Source organism: Schistocerca gregaria, chromosome 3 (genome assembly GCF_023897955.1).
Source record: "Schistocerca gregaria isolate iqSchGreg1 chromosome 3, iqSchGreg1.2, whole genome shotgun sequence".
In the NCBI taxonomy this organism is placed as follows: Eukaryota; Metazoa; Arthropoda; class Insecta; order Orthoptera; family Acrididae; genus Schistocerca; species Schistocerca gregaria.
In genome coordinates this window covers 668,472,604-668,486,039 of record NC_064922.1, presented here as the reverse complement: position 1 = coordinate 668,486,039, position 13,436 = coordinate 668,472,604, and the positions used below count along the sequence as shown (strand labels likewise).

The window sequence follows — 13,436 nt, the reverse complement described above, 5'->3', positions numbered from 1 at the left end:
AAAAAATGATGGAGCCATGTTTCATAACCTGTCACACTTCGTCCAAGAAATTCATCTCCACCATTCTCGTACTGTTCCAAAAGTTCTCTGCATTCCGTTTTTCATTGTTTCTTTGTGAGCCGCTGTCAACATCCTGGGAACCAAACTGGCACAAACTTTTTTTAACGCCTACACTTTCAGTATTCTGCAAACACTTCCTTCCCCTATCCCAAAGTATCGTGACAATTCGTTCACAGTGATGCGTCTGTCAGCAGTCACCAATTCGTTAACTCTCTGCACGTTGTCTGGAGTGTGTGCAGAACGACGCCTGCCGCTGCGAGGACAATCCTCAATATTGCCGTGGCCGCTTTCATCACGTAACCTGCTTGTCCACCGACTAACTGTACAGCGACAGACAGCAGCATCTCCACACACCTTTTTCAACCTCTTGTGGAAGTTTCCCACTGTCCCGTTTTCACAGATCAGGAATTCTATGACAGCACGTTACTTCTGACGAACGTGAAGTGTAGCATCCACCTTGAAGACATGCTGTGACGGCGCCACTCACAGGAACAGGTCGAACTAATTTATAGAATGAAATTTTCACTCTACAGTGGAGTGTGCACTGATGTGAAACTTCCTGGCAGATTAAAACTGTGTGTCGGACCGAGACTCGAACTCGGGACCTTTGCCTTTTGCGGGCAAATGCTCTACCAACTGAGCTACCAAAGCACGACTCACGTCCTGTCCTCACAGCTTTACTTCTGCCAGTACCTCGTCTCCTACCTTCCAAACTTTACAGAAGCTCTCCTGCGAACTAGCGACGTTTCTGAAATTTTCGATTCTCGCGCAGTTTGTCTGCTACTGATGTACGGATTAGCCGCGACAGCAACTAAAACACCTACATGGGCATCATCATTTGTTGCAAATCGTGGTTGACGTTTCACATGTGGCTGAACACTTCCCGTTTCCTTAAATAACGTAACTATCCGGCGAACGTTCCGGACACTTGGATGATGTCGTCCAGAATACCGAGCAGCTTACATAGCATACGCTCGTTGGGCATTTTGATCACTATAACCATATATCAACACGATATAGACCTTTTAAGCAATTGCTAAATGGTCCATTTTAACATGGGTAATGTATCACGAAGCAAATACCGTCCGCACTGGCGGAATCTTACATGATACCACGTACTTATACGTTTGTGACTTTTCAAAAAATGGTTCAAATGGGACTTAACAGCTATGGTCATCAGTCCCCTAGAACTTAGAACTACTTAAACTTAACTAACCTAAGGACATCACACAACACCCAGTCATCACGAGGCAGAGAAAATCCCTGACCCCGTTTGTGACTATTACAGCGGCATCTGTCAAAAAGCGAAAAAAAACTGGTCCAACTAAAACATTCATATTTCTTTACGTACTACACGAATATGCAATAAAATATGAGGGTTCCTGTTTAAAAAAACGCTGTTGATATTCGCTTCACCTATTGCAGCACCATTTAGCGGGCCAACCATAGTGCCATCTGGTTTCCCCCTTCAAGCTAGACGAGCTTCGTTCTTTGTAGTTTCTTTCGTTTGATGCTTATTTCGTGAGATATTTGGCTCGATACTATCAATGGACCACCTTGTATATACATAAGCGATTTAGGAGACTGACCAATCCTCTTAGATTGTTCGCAGATTATACTGTCATTTACCGTATAGTAAAGTCATTAGAAGACAAAAAATAATTGCAAAATAATTTAGACAAGATAAGAGTATACTGAAAAATATGGGAACTGACTCTGCATAATGAAAAGTGTGAGGTCACTTACATGGGTACTAAAAGTAAGCCGTTAGCCCTCGGTTACACGATAAATCAAACAAATCTAAAGACTGTCAATTCAATTAAATACCTAAAGGTTACAAATACGAACGACATTAATTGGAACGATCGCATAGATAATGTATTGGCAAAACACTTGGAACATGCGACGGGTCCGCTAAAGCGTCAGCCTGCAGTACGCTTGCCCGTCCTCTTCCGGAGTGTTGCTGCGCGGTATGAGATCCTTACCAGATAGGAGCGTCGGGGACATCGAAAAAGTTCAAAGTAGACCAGCTCGTTTTCTATTACCTCGAAATAAGTGAGAGAGTGTCACGAGTATGATACGCAATTTGGAGAGGCAATTATTAAAACAAAGGCGTTTTTCATTACGATGGGATCTGTTCACGAAATTTCAGTCACCAACTTCCCCATTCTAATGCGATAAAATTTTGTTGGCGCACGCGTATATAGGGAGTAATGATCTCACAACAAAACAAGATATTTCAGAGCTCGCACGAAATATTTATGTGTTCGGTTTACCCGCGTGCTGTTCCAGAGTGAACGGTAGAGAAATTGTTCAAAATGTTCTAATGTGTGTGAAATCTTATGGGACTTAATTGCCAAGGTAATCAGTCCCTAAGCTTACACCCTACTTAACCTAAATTATCCTATGGACAAATACGCACACCCATGCCCGAGGGAGGACTAGAACCTCCGCTGAGACCAGCCGCACAGTCCATGACTGCAGCGCCTGAGACCGCTCGGCTAATCCAGCGCGATAAATAGTCTGAAGGTGGTTCGATGAACCCTCTGCCAAGAACGTAAGTGTGAATTGTAGAGTAGTCACGTAGATGTAGATACGCTGTAATGCAGGCGAACGGCTGCTGGAATCATGCGCAGCGCAACGCACTAGGCCGATGTGGTTGGGGAGGCGGCAGATTGGCGGGGTAATATTATGGTATGGCAGACCTTCACCAGGGCTTCAGTGGACCTGTAGCAGCCATGGAAGGTACGACGACGGTTGTCGACTGCGTGGACTTCATTGCGAACCACCAACACCCCTCCAGGCTTCATTTCCCGATGGGGACGATATCCTACGGAAGGATAACTGTTTGTATGAGATGAACATAATCGTGCGGTTGGAGCTGATACTGAAGTGTTGGCGGCTAGGGTAACTGCATGCTGATAATGATGAACGTTTACGGATGATAGAGATGAGTAAACGAATCCCTTGAGATCCGAAATCGTAAATCGAAGTGACAGAATTAGCTATAAGCAAAAATTTGAAAATTTCTACCTTATCTTGGTGTGCTGGCGACGGTGTCGTTCCAAATAATTATAATTTACAAGTAAAAATTCGTCAAGTTACTGTGAGCCAATAACTTTGTTAATATTTTTGCACGCCGGTTCAGAACCATGGTAAATGTTTTGAAGAGTAAAGCTGTTATTCTATTTCTGGCTGCTTGAAATATAGTATAATAAAGTAGTTTAAAAACGATCACAACTTTCAGATGTTCACTGTCTACTGTTTTCGGAACGTGGCCTCTATGAAAGTTTGAAAAACCAAAGCTCCAAAGACCCATTTTTTGTGTGTCATCAAGCAATATCACTGTCGCTTACCTATTTTTCTTTCTTTTTTTTTGTTGTTGGTACATACCACCAAGGACTGACCAGATAAGGAAATACTAAAAAATCTTTTATCATTTTCAGGAGATTTCACTTCGGTGGTCGTTTGGATGGTCCAGAAGTTCCAGTGATCTACTCCACTGGTAAGAACTTAAATTCTCCTAAGCATTTTCAGTACGTCAATATGGCAATGTTACCATACTTCTCATCAGTGTGTTACTGTAAAAAGCATTCGATCATCAAATGTTTTATTAATGTTATGGTTTTTGCGTAGAACAACGTGTTCCAACAATACTGCATCCTTTTATTTGAGTTTCAAGAGTGCTTACAAGTAGATTAAAGAACTGGGTTCCACTAGTTTATTCAAAACACAAATTTTTCGTAGGATTATTGCCCAATAAATGTCTTAGCACAGCTGTGTCATCAATGGTAGTATCTTGTCTTTGACGATAACAGTAACGTTTCGTCACAGGGTTATTTGGTGAGCGTGATAGCGTTACAGAGATGTTTAGCAAACTTAAGTGGCAGACTCTGAAAGAGAGGCGCTCTGCATCGCGGTGTAGTTTGCTATCCAGGTTTCGAGAGGGTGCGTTTCTGTATGAGGTATCGAATATATGGCTTCCCCCTACTTATACCTCCCGAGGAGATCACGAATGTAAGATTAGAGAGATTCGAGCTCGCACGGAAGCTTTCCGGCAGTCACTCTTCCCGCGAACCATACGCGACTGGAACAGGGACGTGAGATATTGACAGTGGCACGTAAAGTGCCCTCTGTCACACACCGTTTGGTGGCTTGCGGAGTATAAATGTTGATGTAGATGTTATAGAAAGTGTAATGGAATTGGATGAGGCGGTGAATATCTCTTCACCATGTCATTTCATACACTGGTATGTTTATGAAGAGTACAACTCAGTCGGCATGATGAAGAGTCCATCAGTTGCTGCTGAGTTAGTGCATCGAAGTAACACATATTTTATAAGCTTGTATTGTAATTTTTCTACTGTGGATATTTAGAGTTAACACCAACTCATCTGCAAGTGTTGCGTTAACAATTACGACAGGGAAAATGTTAGATGCTAACGACTCGCCAAGTGCGTCGGAAGCGCGACAGAGAATGAGTGTCCTAGAATGCACGTATTACATTTCACAAGACGAACATTGTCGACATTCAAGAATTGTTCAAAACAAACCACTGCCTTGCACCATGAGTACCGAATGAGAGTTGGCACTGCGGAGTAATCTAAAGGTTAGCACCATCAAGATCGAAGGTGAACTCCTTGGCAGTTACAAACAGTGTAGGGGCTTCAGCTAGGTATCCACTCATAAGGAATCCCTATGGAATGATATTGACGTAACGGCGTGATGAGAACTGGTGCGAAGTGACGGCATGCAACCGAATGCGAAACAGTCTGTCATGGAGTTTACCGCAGAACTAGTTATCCATCAAGGCGTAGCTTCACAAAGTGCGATAATACGGTTTATAGGCAGGGAGAAAACGAACATCCAGAGGCTGAACTTGTCCAATGGTTCCAGGTATTCCAGGTAGTATGAACTGCAATGTCATACCCGTCGGCATAATCACATACGAATGCGTTAAGGCACTTATGTTAGTTGATCTTGATACATCCCTCTCGGTACCTCTAATTTACAGGATACCTTTTATAAGCGTTTCCTCTTCACATCGAAGTCGAAAACGAATTCCTTACTGAGCATGGTATAAGTTAGTATGTCTCACCTACATATATTCAGGCCGATTCCCCGCAGTTTGTTTTGCTTCTTCAAGTTGACACTTTGTCTGATATTTCATTATCTCAAGTCGTCCAATTCTGTTGCCATGTTTGAAGCCATTCAGTCAATCACAGCTTCTCTTGACATCACTGTAGACTATGTCACTCGCTATTTGATTCACATAACGTAGTATGTCACTAGGACGCATATATTGTAAATTGTATCGAACATCCTTGAAATGCGCCAACACCAGTTTTTGTAAAAAGTGTTCCTGGTCCTCCCTTCAACATCCGTAGATTTTTGTATGCACTACACATTCATATTGCTGCGTTCTTATTCGAAATCTGTTCACAACTGCTTTTTCTATGTTACGGATATTCTTCTGTGTACGTTATTGTGTTTAGTACCAGTTCCTTGGACAACAAGTGTTGTTTTCTACGTTTCACTGGAGGTGGAATTTGTGGCTACCTTTCCGACAAGAATGATGAACTATGTTGCTTGACACCTGTTTCAATGTCACTTTCACTTGTTAAGGACGTAGGGCCATCATTGTACTCCTCCCGTACATTTTCTGTATTATCGAGCGTATACGACACCGCACAATCCACTGAATCATCTTGCAGAGTCCTTAATATTTTTTTCTGCCACTTCTTCCTTACTCTGAGAAATTTCTTGGATTCCTTTCTGACGAAATGTCAACTTGGGCAACTGTTGTTATAGATATAATTCAAACTTTGTTTATCATATCCATTGCTGTGTCAGCACCACTGGCACCGTAGCACTATTGTGAGTTGCTCATCGACTAAGAAATTCCGTAGGATCTTGTGCTCCCCGTTGGATACCTCCAGTCCTCCCACTTCTTTTCATTAGTAGCCAATATTACGGTTGCATTGGGCGCCGAAAAGAGTAAAAATTGTTGAAATTTATCGACCTCACACTCAAGGTGTTCCTTGTTAGTGTAATGTCACACACTCAGATGTAGTAATACATCTACATCTACATGATTACTCTGCAGTTCATATTTAAATGCTTGGCAGAGGGTTCATCGAACCACAATCATACTATCTCTCTACCATTCCACTCTCGAACAGCGCGCGGGAAAAACGAACACGTAAACCTTTCAGCTCGAGCTCTGGTTTCTCTTATTTTATTTTGATGATCATTCCTACCTATGTAGGTTGGGCTCAACAAAATATTTTCGCATTCGGAAGAGAAAGTTGGTGACTGAAATTTCGTAAATAGATGTCGCCGTGACGAAAAACGTCTTTACTTTGATGACTTCCATCCTAACTCGCGTATCATATCTCCCACACTCTCTCCTCTATATCTTTTTTGCACCCTTTCGATGTCCTCCGTCAATCCCACCTGGTAAGGATCCCACACCGCGCAGCAATATTGTAACAGAGGACGAACGAGTGTAGTGTAAGCTGTCTCTTTAGTGGACTTGTTGCATCTTCTAAGTGTCCTGCCAATGAAACGCAAACTTTGGCTCGCTTTCCCCACAATGTTATCTATGTGATCTTTCCAGTTGAAGTTGTTCGTAATTTTAAAACTCAGGTACTTAGTTGAATTGACAGCCTTGACAATTGTACTATTTATCGAGTAATCGAATTACAAAGGATTTCTTTTGGAACTCATGTGGATCACCTCACAATTTTCGGTATTTAGCGTCAACTGACACCTGCCACACCATACAGCAATCTTTTCTAAATCGCTTTGCAACTGATACTGGTCTTCGGATGACCTTACTAGATGCACGGACAAATAGAGGAAAGCAGCACTCTACAATTTTGAACGTTACGCTGTACTAAGAGGTTTTGAAAATTGAAGACCAACGGAAAATCCTGGAAAATCTGAAGATGAGGAAACAAGAAAAAATATTGAAGGAGAGAGGAAGTCCTGCTACGATATATCGCACCGGTTATAAGTTAGATACGAATAATAGGTAAACCATACCAACTTGTATGACGACAGTGACCTATATGACATGTATGCTCATTCGAAAACAGACGTCGTTTAGTGTTTGAAGAATGTGAAACAAACGGAGAAGTTTGGTAGATATGCATATTATGTTGGTAATGCAACCATCTTGAATGCACTGACCGAGACACTTTACAATCAGTATAATTGTTTACGAGGTACATTTCATACGCAATCAGCGAATATGTAAAATTTTGATTGAAATTGTTCAACGTTGGAATTAATACTTTATTTCTCTAGGTTACATTGATATTTTTTATGTTACTAGATAGGTTGCTGAACACCATGAGCTGTACATAAAATGTGTAAGTACATGGCCGGTATTTGTGCACAGAGTCCATGATCAGTCGTGTACATTATGCACATCTGTATCAAAGGACATGTGTGTCAGTCGTACAATCTCTGTGATGGCTAAATCCATACGGATCTAGAAAACATAGTACCCCATGGATATTTGAAATAATAATCATGTTTTAAATATCCACGGCCTTTCATGTTTTCTAGATTGACATCATTTTTGACACCATAGAGGTTTTATAATTTTCACACTTGCCATGGAGTGCACATGGTTTTTTTTAGGTTAGAGAAATCCCTCCCTAGGCCCGACAAGACGCCTCCTGAGACGCGGCAAGGTAGGAGTAGGCAAAATGCAACAGGGAATAACAATATTAATGTGCTAATAGTAAAGTACAGGAGGGTCTATAGAAAGGTCCCAGAACTGCTCTCATTAATACATTGGTTACAACGCCCATATAGTACTAGGGACAGAAAGTTGGCTGAAACCAGGCGTAAACAGTAATGAAATCTTAAACTCAGATTGGAATGTATACCGCAGAGACAGGCTGGACAGTGTAGGGGTAGGCGTGTTTATAGCGATAAGAAGTGCAATAGCATCGAGGGAAATTGACTGAGATCAAAAATGTGAAATGATTTTTGTGAAGGTCACGGTTAAAGCAGGCTCAGATATGGTAACGGGATGTCTCTATCGGCCCCCGGGCTCAGCAGCTGTTGTGGCTCAGCACCAGAAGGATAATTTGGAAAATATTTCGAGTAGATTTCCCCACCATGTTACAGTTCTGGGTGGAGATTTTAATTTGCCGGATATAGACTGGGAAACTCAAACGTTAACAACGGGTGGCAGGGACAAAGAATCCAGTGAAATTTTTTTTTAGTTATTTATCTGAAAACTACCTTGAGCAGATAAACAGAGAACCGACTCGTGGCGATAACGTATTAGAGCTTCTGGTGACAAACAGACCCCAACTATTTGAAACAGTTAACGCAGAACAGGGTATCAGCGATCATAAAGCGGTTACGGCATCGATGATTTCAGCCTTAAATAGAAATATTAAAAAAGGTAGGAAGATTTTTTCTGTTTAGCAAAAGTGACAAAAATCTGATTACAGAGTACCTGACGGCTCAACACAAAAGTTTTGTATCAAGTACAGATAGTGTTGAGGATCAGTGGACAAAGTTCAGAACTGTCGTACAATATGCGTTAGATGAGTATATTCCAAGCAAGATCGTAAGAGATGGAAAAGAGCCACCGTGGTACAACAACCGAGTTTGAAAACTGCCGCGGAAGCAAAGGGAACTTCACAGCAAACATAAACATAGCCAAAGCCTTGCCGACAAACAAAAATTACGCGAAGCGAAATGTAGTGTGAGGAGGGCTTTGCGAGAGGCGGTCAATGAATTCGAAAGTAAAGTTCTATGTACTAACTTGGCAGAAAATCTTAAGAAATTTTGGTATTATGTCAAAGCGGTAGGTGGATCAAAACAAAATGCCCATACACTCTGTGACCAAAATGGTATTGAAACAGAGGATGACAGACTAAACGCCGAAATACTAAGTGTCTTTTTCCAAAGCCGTATCACAGAGGAAGACTGCACTGTAGTTCCTTCTCTAGATTGTCGCACAGATGACAAAATGGTAGATGTCGAAATAGATGACAGAGGGATAGAGAAACAATTAAAATCGCTCAAAAGAGGAAAGGCCGCTGGACCTGCTGGGATACAAGTTCGATTTTACACAGAGTACGCGAAGGAACTTGCCACCCTTCTTGCAGCGATGTACCGTAGGTCTCTAGAAGAGCAAGCGTTCCAAAGGATTGGAAAGGGGCATAGGTCATCCCCGTTTTCAACAAGGGACGTCGAACAGATGTGCAGAGCTATAGACGTATATATCTATCGTCGATCAGTCGAATTTTGGAACACGTATTATGTTCGAGTATGATGACTTTTCTGGAGACTAGAAATCTATTCTGTAGGAATCAGCATGGGTTTCGAAAAAGACGGTCGTGTGAAAACCAGCTCGCGCTATTCGTCCACGAGACTCAGAGGGCCATACACAAGGATTCACAGGTAGATGTCGTATTTCTTGACTTCCGCAAGGCGTTCGATACAGTTCCCCATAGTCGTTTAATGAACAAAGTAAGAGCATTTGGACTATTAGACCAATTGTGTGATTGGATTGAAGAGTTCCTAGATAACAGAACGAAGCATGTCATTCTCAATGGAGAGAAGTCTTCCGAAGTAAGAGTGATTTCAGGTGTGCCTCAGGGGAGTGTCATAGGACCGTAGCTATTTACAATATACATAAATGACCCCGTGGATGACATCGGAAGTTCACTGAGGCTTTTTGTAGATGATGCTGTGGTGTATCGAGAGGTTGTAACAATGGAAAATAAAATTGTACTGAAATGCAGGAGGACCTGCAGCGAATTGACGCATGGTGCAGGGCATGGCAATTGAATCTCAATGTAGACAAGTGTAATGTGCTGCGAATACATAGAAAGATAGATCCCTTAACATTTAGCTGCAATATAGCAGGTCAGCAACTGGAAGCAGTTAATTTCATAAATTATCTGGGAGTACGCATTAGGAGTGATTTAAAATGGAATGTTCCTATAAAGTTGATCGTCGGTAAAGCAGATGACAGACTGAGATTCGTTGGAAGCGTCCTAAGGAAATGCAATCCGAAAACAAAGGAAGTAGGTTACAGTATGCTTGTTCGCCTACTGCTTGAATACTGCTCAGCTGTGTGGGATCCGTATCAGATTGGCTTGATGGAGGAGTTAGAGAAGATCCAACGGAGAGGGGCGCGCTTTTTTACAGGATCCTTTGGTAATCGCGAAAGCGTTACAGAGGTGATAAATAAACTTCAGTGGAAGACTGTGCAGGAGAGACGTTCAGTAGCTCGGTACGGGCTTTTGTTAAACTTTCGAGAACATACCTTCACCGAAGATTCAAGCAGTATATTGCTCCCTCCTACGTATATCTCGCGAAGAGACCATGAGGATAAAATCAGAGAGATTAGAGCCCACACTGGGGCATACCGACAATCCTTCTTTCCACAAATAATACGAGACTGGAATAGAAGGGAGAACCGATAGAGGTACTCAAAGTAGCCTCCGCCACACACCGTCAGGTGGCTTGCGGAGTATGGATGTAGATGTAGATATGATACGGACGTACGTAGTATAGGCCACTAACTATGTCCTATGTGCTTTGTGCCGGGCTGGAAACTAAATATTGTTCCTGCAGTTCGTGGGGTACAGAAAGACATCTTTTAACAAGTCTTTACAAGCTGTAGAGCAACAAACATACAAATTTATTTCATTCTTTTTTTAAGCTTAATCTGACTCATTTTGGACCTTAAAACGATATTAAATTGTAAAAGGAACTACATTCTTATCATCGCATTATGAACCACATGGTCAAAAGCGTAGGAAAAAATTCTATGACCTTAAAAGTACAGTCTCATGGTTAATAATAAAAATTTCCTATGGTATACTGAATTCCCAGATCCTCCCCTGTTCCTTTAGCACAATAGACAATAGATGTCGGTCAGGAGAGTAGGTGGAGTAAACCACCAGTCCAGCAGAAATAAAATAAACCACAGTCTTCACCACTCAAAGTTCGTGATAGCAAACTAGGAGTCCCCAAACATATTAAAAAACAGAGCTAGAAGGAATTATATGTTTCGAGACGTCGTTTTGCTGCTTCCATTTGTGTACTCCGCAAGCCACCCTTCGATATGTGGCTGATAAAACCACTGTCACTTTTCTCCTTCCCTGTTACTGTTGCGAATGGTCGTGGGAAGAAGGTTAGCTGGCAAATCTAAATGTGAGCTCTAATGTCTCTAATTATTCGTAATTGGACTTTCGCTATATAGTATGAAGAAAGAAGTATTCTACTTGAGCAAACAGAAAATCACACCCCGTTGTAGAACGCCTCTTTTGCAGTGTCTGCCACTGGATTTAACACAGCAATAATGTTACGCTTTCGCATTTACTTGTTGATCCTGTAATTAAATACATATCTCTTTACTGGTCTGTCTTATATTAACTCTGGTATTCCTATATGGTTCGGATACTATAGAAAAGAGTAGTATTCACATATTTATTGGAAAAAGCAGGAATCAGTCTCACAATATAAATTTTATCTCTTTACCGCGTTCAGGGACGTAGTGCCCTTCTACACAAGATTATAACTACGACACTACTAGCGAGAGTCAAAAATAACCAGGTCTGTGCAATATATTACCGTAGTCATGTGGATCACAGTGCATGTGCAAACAGGATATAAGGAAACCAGACAACTAGTGCAGATACTACTGGATGTTCTTGTTTGGTCTCCTTGTACGATATTCGTACATGCGGCATTACCCATACAGCTTCAGCAATATACTGCAAACACCTGATTATTTTTCACTTCAGCCGAAAAGGCAAAAATTCAAACCTTCTGAAGACGGGCACTATGTGCCTGAAACCGGTAAGAAAATAAGATTTCTTTTGTGCAACTGACTGCCGATTTTACTAAAGAATACAATTACGTTTGCTGAAGTTAAAGCACTAAATACTCAAATTCTTGGCGAACAAGCGTTTTGTAAACTACCACATTTGTGGGTGGATCGCATTGCCTATTGATTCTTCCAAAGAATCTGTCGGACATTTCCTTTACCTGCGATTATCTCTGTGTGTTCGTTGCACTTAACTGACCATGTTTCTAGCTATTTAGTGGTCTACAGAGTCGACTCTGTGTTGGTCTTCCTGCATTTCGATAAAAGCAGGAACGTGTTGACGTGTCAAGAGCACGTATTGGGAAAGCGAGTGGAATGGGATGGAAAAGACTCCATTTTGATCTCTATGTCTACCCCACGCACGCAGTCTATTAGATCTTGCTTTTCAACAGACGTCGCCGAGACGTATCCTAGACGGGAATACTGTTTCTGCTGCTGTTTCGTTTGAAAGGTAGTAGACATTAAATGGCATCATACTGATTTGTATTTTCTTGTCAGTACCTATAGTAATAATCCCACTAACAAAATAAACAGCATCAAGAGTACAAATGCAGAAAAAATAAATTATAAGTGTTTCTCTCACTCCAGAAACCGACATCACAACAGAACTTGGAATAACACTGTTGATGAATGGCGAACATGGTTTACTGCCACTTGCTAATATAAAACATCTCACTTCGCACCTATCACTCCTGTCCTTGTACGGCTACGATAACTAAACACACCATCAAAAAAGTGAAAGTACGGCCAGTCTTGTGTAGAGTGTTAGGCAGCCAGTCTCTGCTGTGATAGGAGACGAACGTTGAGAGATTGAAGAGTCACCAGAAACAGGAAGTTGTGTCCAAATGGATCACAATGTTGATAGGTTGTACAAAAATTTGTAGCTGCATTTTCAGTAACCAAAAGATTCAAACAAACATGACCAATGAGTATGAGGGATCCTGAAACCGGATTTTTCTTCTGAAAATTTGAAGGAGCAGGGCTGTGACCCAATAATAACTGCAGACTGCATTTGCTGCAGATACCGAAAGCTAAAATTCCTTGCCTAAGCAACATGTAAAGCTTCAGGCTTTAGTGGAGACCTGCAATATGCACTCCGAATCAAACAGCTATCGAGTGATATTCTCATCACAGTCAGCCCCATGTAGATGCACAGATGAAATGTCAGTTCATCCACAAACGTTGCTGTTGTGGCGTTATTCATGATTACGTATGTATTTATGTTGCCTCAGTAAGAGGTGAGTCTCACTAATGTCAGCTTTGCTCCACCATATTGACTAGTCTTCTAGTTGAAAATCTTCAATCACAAATACGTCATTGCAATGAATCCTATTTTCTTCTGTTGACCTGAACTCCAGAAAGTATTTATGTAATGACCCTGACGGTTGTGTTACTGTTCTCGGCCCTACTTTCCGGAGCACTGTAGTATAGAGACCAATATTCCAAGGGAAATGTAGTTCATTTAATGTGGGTCATAAGTAATCATCTTCCGAAAGACACG

The 13,436-nt window shown here is 41.5% G+C and overlaps 1 protein-coding gene across 2 annotated transcripts in view; it reads left to right on the top strand.

Moving 5' to 3' along the window:
* Window positions 1–13,436, top strand: part of LOC126354714 (diuretic hormone receptor-like) — a 1,166,839-nt gene that overhangs the window by 655,670 nt on the left and 497,733 nt on the right. For both annotated transcript variants that reach the window (XM_050004564.1, XM_050004563.1), the window contains exon 4: window positions 3,507–3,565. The gene's annotated coding sequence lies outside the window, so the exon portion shown is untranslated. The remainder of the gene's footprint in view (window positions 1–3,506; window positions 3,566–13,436) is intronic.